This window comes from Phaseolus vulgaris, chromosome 11 (assembly GCF_051622355.1).
Source record: "Phaseolus vulgaris cultivar YP4 chromosome 11, ASM5162235v1, whole genome shotgun sequence".
Lineage (NCBI taxonomy): Eukaryota > Viridiplantae > Streptophyta > Magnoliopsida > Fabales > Fabaceae > Phaseolus > Phaseolus vulgaris.
This window is the reverse complement of record NC_143508.1, coordinates 8,337,808-8,345,219: the sequence shown is the minus strand read 5'-3', so window position 1 is coordinate 8,345,219 and position 7,412 is coordinate 8,337,808. Positions and strand designations below refer to the sequence as shown.

The following is a 7,412-nucleotide window of genomic DNA, read 5'->3' as shown; positions in this document are numbered from 1 at the left end:
AAGAAAAGATAATTCATTCTAAAAAAACTTGTTTTGCAAACTACACTTACGGTTTGGTAAACTTATTCTGGAAATTCTTTTATGAAAAGCTCATTTTATAACATATTTCATGTGTTGTGGAATTTTTTTCTGGAAAACACGTTTCAAAACGCTTATTTCAGAAAATTCGTTTTGGAAATTTTGTTCTCGAAACGTTTTTTTTCTATAAATTCTATACAAAAATATATATTCTGAAAATTTCGTTCTAAAAAGCTTGTTCTGAAATATTTCCAGAACATGTAATTAGAAAGCCACTTTTACATAAATTATGGGGGTGTAAGAAGAAAAAACCTGCCATAATTTTGTAATGTAACAATAACAACTCTATTTTGCTTACAATTTCGAGTTTCTAAAAGATAAGAGGAGAGAGCTTTTAGTTTATACATAAATTAATTTGATTCACAAAAAAAAATATTTTTTCTTAAATCTTAAAGATAAAATTTATTTAAATAGAATCTTGATAGCTAAAGATAACATGAAAGTGTGTAAAACCAACAACAACTTGTTAAAAGTATAGAAAAGTGACAACTGAGAAAGGAAACTAAAACAAGTTCATTGTTTGTTATTTGCTTAAGAGTTTTACACGGTCATTCCAAAAACCTTGGAACTAGAGAAGAAAAAAACATGAAAAGGTAACAACTGAAATTTCCACAGCACGATCTTGAACTTTCTGTTCTTGCCTTCATCAACTCATGTCCCTTGAAGACCTTTCACCTTCAAGAAAAAACATAAATCTTACCTTAAAATAAAATTGGAAATATATACATATAAAGAATAATTTGTACCAATCATGTTTCTGATTAACATGAAATATCTGCTAAAACAAATCATTAGTGTATAACAAGGACTATTAGGAGAGTGTTAAATACCTTCATACTAGAACTACAATCAATGGTGGCATAGAACTCAGAGCAATGAATGTTGTTTCAAGAAGAAAATATATTGTTAAATTATTGCATTAAAATAAAACTTAGCATTTCTTGTACGAAACTCAAATTAAGACATCTAATCTAAGGGATTCCGAAGCCAAGCACATTGTTCTTTGCTTGATTTGTGATTAAAGTTTAAATTAATATAAGTATATGTAAAATTTCCATTTTCAGAAATAAAAACTCACTCAGAGGGAAGGGTTTAAATACAGAAAACCCCTGTTGATTAATTACCATTTTATTATGGCAACTACTAGTATTTATTTGAACATCATGAAGCAAAAGTTATGGGATCTAGCTTGCTAGGAATTCAAAGCTTGCACCATTGGAAGTTAGAATATGTACAATACTAAGTTTTTATAAGAAAAACATTGAACACGAACTGCTTAATTTTTATTATTGCTTAAATTTTTTTTTCTAGAAATAAATTTTAATTTTTTTATCCAACTTTACTACATATATATTTGATTATACGTCTTTATACGTATGAATTTACTCCTTAATTTATAATTTTTAGTGTAACGTCCATAATATATATATATATATATATATAATATAAAAGAGTAAACTATTTTTCAAAAGATATAAACAGTATATAAGAATATAAAAAACAAAATATTTTTTTTATATCATATAACATATGAGTCATAATATATATTTTTTTTTTGAGAATATTATAACAAATTACACCTAAATTAAAAGAATCTTTAATTATTTCTTAATGAGTTAGAGTATTTTGTCACACTCAACTTATTAAAAAATACTCGTATTACACATGTCTTATTAAAGACTAACACTTAATCTATAAAAAACATAATGAAAACTTTATCTTCATCTTCATATATCAAGGTGATTTATTGCACTTGTTTTATAATGGATTTGATATACAAACTTTATTTCAATTCCAATATATCTAATGTTTTAATCTAAATGTTATTTAAACTATCAAAATTTTAGGATATCTCATTTTCATAATGAGTTATGTAATATTATCTTAAGTGTTTATTACTGTGCACACGTGTAAGGACTTCAATACCACATTATATATCAAAGTACACAATACATTAGACCATAATATCATACATATATCTACATACAATATAATATAAAACAAAGAATGGCTAAAATCACAACGAAAGGTGAATTGGTTTAAAAAAGACCTTTAAAAATTTCAAAGATATGTTTTTCTTAATCTATTGATGATAAGAGAAATTATATGCAACAATCAATGGACACAAAAAATAACAAAGAATTCAAGATAATGAGAGAAACACAAAAACACACAATTTTTGTATACTGGTTTAGTTCTTCTCAACTCTACATCAGTTAATCCAAATAAATTGAGTTAATTTTTTTACTAAAATATTTAATTTTTCAATTACAAGTGCTTCTATACAATTAAAACAAGAAACTAAAAAAACATTTCTTGAAATATCATTCAAGAAGCCTTACACAAGGTAAAGAAATCACTCAATTACCTAACATACACACAGAAATCACTCAATTACCTAACATACACACATTAAACATGGGTGAAGATTTACAAATCAAAATAATAAAAAAAAAGACAAATATCACCTTATATGTAACAAGTTTACAACAAAACAATCCTATAGTATGATCTCTTTTTCTTGATCAACATTGAATAATATTTTTTTTCAAAATAATTGTATTTTGTAAAAAAAAAAAATCAGAAAAAATTCTAGACCATAATAAAACTTTTTATCTCGAAAAAGTATGAAAAATTGTGGTTTGAATTAGAGAGAATTTTTTTTTTAAAGTTTTGAGGTAGCTAATCAAAATAATTAATTATTTTATTCATTCTTCAAGAAAAAAAAATACTTTGGTAAATATATGAGTAAAATAAAACAAATCATAATTATTAAAGTAATATTTAATTTTCTTATGTAGTATATAATAATAATAATTTTTAATAATATTATCGGTCATACTTCGTAAAGACCCTACCTTCTTTTCTTTCTATTTTTTAATATCTTTTTCTCTCTCTTCTCTTTTTAATTTCTCTTCCATTATTTCAAAACCTGATTACATCTTGCGGTAAGCTGAGGAAACAAACTACATTTTGACCCTGTCAGATTTTCAAATAGAATAAATTAATCTTTAACTCTAAAGATCATTTATTATATGTTTTTTCTTAGGATTTACCCATCAATAATGATGGGGACAATTGAGAAAAATATTTCTCTCAATTTGTTTTATCACATATTGAATTTTGGTGATGTTTGGATAACATGTTTTAGGTCCTTAGATTCTCTAGTGATTTTTAGGTAAGGGAAACTATCTATGTTTTTGATAGAATTTTGTATAGTTGATTTAGATATCGAGTAACTGAATTGTGTATGTTAGAGTATAAAGTTGGTTGAATTGAATTTGATTATGGTTTGATGAGTTTATGAATTTGAATAGTTGAGGTTGAAATTATATTTTGAACGAATTTTAGTATGAACTAATCTTTTTGAACGATTTAAATGTTATATGGTTGGATTGCTCTTGAAATGATCTTTAAAAAATATTTATTAATTAAATTTATTTATTTCTCTTTCTTTTCTTCTTATATTTTCAATAATTTGATTACATATTATTTCTTTTTATAAATATAAAATGAATATTATTTATTATATTCAATTGGACTGTGAAATTTCTAAATGATATGGATTGATATGACTAGTGGAACAAGTATGAATTTGATATATATGTATATATATATATATATATATATGTATATGTGTGTGTGTAATTGATTTGAGAAATCTTAAATAATGTATGAGTGATTGATATGCATTGCATGTGAATGATATACATCGTATGAGGACAATTAAATTATATGAGATTGAGATCATACATTTAGGATAATGTATGAGTTGTTGATTGGTTTGATATTAAGTATTGACACCTGTGTTTAACAAAGATCTTTTAGCTTCACTGATGATCTAAGTCACACAGACTAATATATCAGGTGGTGAGAAGTTGAGGAGGGAGGTCATACATCAGGTTCCGTTGTATACAATCGATATTAGATGTTTGAACTTATCCTGATTCTTTCTCTTAGATTCGCTTGTAAATCTAAGTCTTGGATATTGAATAAGATGTTATAGTCTCTGGTAGAGCCTACCGTGGTGTATGGATCCATGTGTTGTCCATATGATTGTTGATGGATGGTTTTGGAATGAAGTGGGGTTGTGATGATTGATATTGATTATTACATGTGTATGGTTACAAAAAAATGAAATGAAATTATATAAATGAATGATTAATCTAATTGTTTATATTTACTTATATTTTCATATGTTATAATTTTATTTTTGATAGTTTAACTTTGCATGTGTTGTTTGTGTATGAAGTGTGATGATTGTAGTATATACACGAACAAAACAGATATGGGTGTGGGTGCAAGAGAGACTTTTGAAAAAAGAGTGGAAAACACAATTTTCATTTTTTTCTTTTTGTAAATGATTTTGTATATTTTAGGGTGTTACATTATAAACATTAAATAAAGTATATTTATTAAACGTAATAAATAAAGTATATTTACTAAATGTATTAAACAAAGTATATTTACTAAATGTATTGATAGTATATTTAATATATATTAAAGTTATTTAATGATAATTTACTGTTTCTATGTTATATATAGTTTAATTTATTTTTCATTAATTACAATTAATTAATATTTTACATCATATTCTATTATAATAATAAATAACTTATTTACAATTTTAAGTATATATATATATATATTATCTTTATATTTATGCTATGTTTTCACTGAAGTTTTCCGTACACTTTTATTAATAAAATAAAATAACATCTTCCGTTTAACACTCAATTAATCTCCCCCAATCCATCTTAATAATTTATTTTTCATACTTATAATTTTTTTAATATATATTAGTTATTAACATATTACTAATTTAATAATTAATAAATTCATATATCTCACAATTAATTTTTATTAATTAAAAATAAAATTATATAAAAAATATTAATTAAATAAATGTTATTAATAATCATTTTAATGTTATAGAAAATTAATAATATGAATTTATATCTATAAATATATTTTTTATATTTAGTTTTAAAATATAATTTAAACTAACTATTATTTTGCTTAAAATAAATGTATGCGTAAATGTGATCAATAATTTTGTTTTCTAAATTTTTAATTAAGTGATTAAATTTTTCTTGTTATATGTAATAAATAATAATTATTCAATATAAATAATAATAATAAATTTAAATATTAGAAAAGTAATTTTTATTTCAAATAACTAAAAGAATAAAATAGTTTTATTAACATATGATTATTTCAATCAAAATTTTCAGATAGATTTACTTATTGAGTATACATATACTAAGTAATAATAGTTTATTCTAACTTAGATGTATAATTCATTAGCGTTCAAATTTTTTTCAACCATTTGTTATTTTTCTTATAGTAAATCTTCATGTATAAGGTGTGCCTCCAAAATCTCAGGTAAGAACATATTCTCCTAAAGTAACTTAATATACAAGTATTACTTTAAAATGAGTTTTTATTTATTTTGCATAGTGGTGAGGTTATTAAAATGAAATTTGAAAAGAACATATTTGTTGAAAATAATTTGTAGTGTTTATGTATTTTAAATTTAATGAAGGGAATTCACTTGATGAGTATTTTATTTATTCTCAATGAGTAATTTATTTAGTTTCAATGAAAAATATTGTTTTTTAAACTAAAATAATCTCTTATTATTCTAAAATGACATGAAATTAATGTGATTAGATGTTTTCTTTACGTGAATTTGATGATTATGTTTTTTGTGAAGTTTTTTTATACATATGTTAGCATTGTAATTAAGACAATGTGCAAAATAGTTCATTGATGTAATTTTTAAATGTTTGTAGATGAGAGTCTAATTGATATTATGAAAAAAAAACATAAATTTAAAGTTACATATTTCTTTTTACAAAGTTTGAAAAATTAAGATTTAAATTATTAGAACTCAGTGTTTCACCATGAATGGGTGGACATAAAAATACAATTTACCAAAAGTATATAATTTTCACTTTAATATATTATTTAATAATATTTATATTATTAATGGGTGTTAAATTTTTTTTATGAAGTAGAGATGTTTCAATACATAGTTTACTTATCATGTTCAAATAAATAATTAATATTATTTGGAAACATAGACTAACTTATTTGAATAAAATTATAATAACATATTAATATTATAATAAATGTAAAATATTAATTTAAAAAATTTAATGAAAAATTGTTTGAGTTCTAAGTTTTCATTATAATAAAAACCCTTAAGAAATAAATTCATAAAATAATAAATTAATGTATAAATATTGTTTTTATGGATTATGTGTTAATAGAGAGTGTGTGATATACTTTATGTGTGTTTTGATAAACATGAAGTGTGAAATTAACCTAATATTATAGAATATATAATTGATAATTTTTTTGTTTTTGAATTTTGAAGTAGTCAGAATATGTTATTATTTTGACTATCTAGATTTATAATGTATGTGATTATGTGTTATCTACATTTAAATTTTGTGGTGATGAAAATAATATATATGTGAATTGTATTATATCATGAGATTTGTGATTGTTCAAAAAATTGGCTCATCTTTGTGTGTCACTAGATAGAAAGGAAAGATAAAGGAATTTTTTTTAACTAAAGTTTAATATGTTTTATTACATTACTTAGATTTTTTCTTCTCTTATTTTTATTTTATTTTATCATGCCTCCTCATGTTCTCAAAATATAAAAAAACATTATAATTTAACAAAACTAATATGTTATTACATATATTAAAAGGTTATCAACTTTAATAATAATAACAAAAATATATATATCCAAAAGTGATCTTAACTTATTAATGTATAAATTTGAAACTAATACATACAAATTAAATTTAAAAATAATCATTGATATAAATATTCTTTAAAAGATATATAATTATAAATTTATTTTTATATTTCTATTTATTGATACCATACCATAATTGATAAATTCTTATTAAATATATATTATTTTTCTTATAGATAAATCATATAAATTAATTTTTAAAATAATACAAGAGAGAAGACGAGAAGACGAAAAGACAGACGAAGACAGGACAAAGAGAAAGGAGAATAAAAATATAAGACTCTGTGGTGGTAAGGTTACTCTTAAGTTTTGGATAGATCAAACACTCTTTCTTCGTCTTCTTTGAGGTAAGCAACACTTCTTTGTCTCAACTCTTTGTCTTTATTCTATCTTTTTTATTCCTTGTACTTTCATGAAACCCAAATCTCAAATCTTCTAATTCCTCTTTAAACCCTAATTTTTTTTCTTGTGCTTTTTTCTAGCTTGCATGTGCACACACCCTTGCAATGTTATAACATTTACAATTACTTCTAATCACTTCAAATCTCAGGCCTTTGTC

The 7,412-nt window shown here is 22.6% G+C and overlaps 1 long non-coding RNA gene across 1 annotated transcript; it reads right to left on the bottom strand.

Annotated features, from left to right (window-relative positions):
* Nucleotides 1–568: 568 nt before the first annotated feature.
* On the bottom strand, nt 569–966 carry LOC150023031 (uncharacterized). Its single transcript, XR_016517133.1, has 2 exons — nt 909–966; nt 569–753 (listed from the first exon to the last, which is right to left on the bottom strand). It is a non-coding gene; the product is annotated as an uncharacterized LOC150023031 (long non-coding RNA).
* Between the last annotated feature and the right edge of the window lie 6,446 nt (nt 967–7,412).